General features: G+C 50.7%; 1 protein-coding gene across 1 annotated transcript in view; it reads left to right on the forward strand.

Moving 5' to 3' along the window:
• LOC119592733 (hairy/enhancer-of-split related with YRPW motif protein-like) overlaps positions 1 to 416 on the forward strand; it is a gene marked incomplete in the record, with an annotated part of 11,454 nt that overhangs the window by 9,324 nt on the left and 1,714 nt on the right.

Consider the following 416-nt stretch of genomic DNA (forward strand, 5'->3'; position numbering starts at 1 on the left):
GGAGGGGAGGTTGTGGTGAGACGGGGCTGTTGGTAAAGGGTTAATGGTGATGGAAAATGGTGAAAAGAGCGAGCTGTGTTGTGATGGCGAATTAGCGTCGTCTTAAATTTTGCTCGTGATATTTTTTTATCAATAAACTTGACAACGGGAACATTTTTCACCAACAAACTTGATAACGAGGACAAAAACGAATCGACGAATCCCAGTCACTTGAAGGAGGAAATTGTCAACCGCGTGAGAAGGGGGAAAAGCAAGCTATTTCGCCGAGGCCGACTCCAGCGCATCCTTGTACACCCTGATCTGGTTATCCCTGCGTGTGGTGGCGGCTATTGAGGTGTGGTGATGCCGCCATTCATACGGGCAGAGACGAGCGCCAACAAAGAGCGGCGGTGTGTGCGGAAGCCTCCGCGTGGGTC

The sequence above is a fragment of the Penaeus monodon genome, chromosome 30 (genome assembly GCF_015228065.2).
Source record: "Penaeus monodon isolate SGIC_2016 chromosome 30, NSTDA_Pmon_1, whole genome shotgun sequence".
Lineage (NCBI taxonomy): Eukaryota > Metazoa > Arthropoda > Malacostraca > Decapoda > Penaeidae > Penaeus > Penaeus monodon.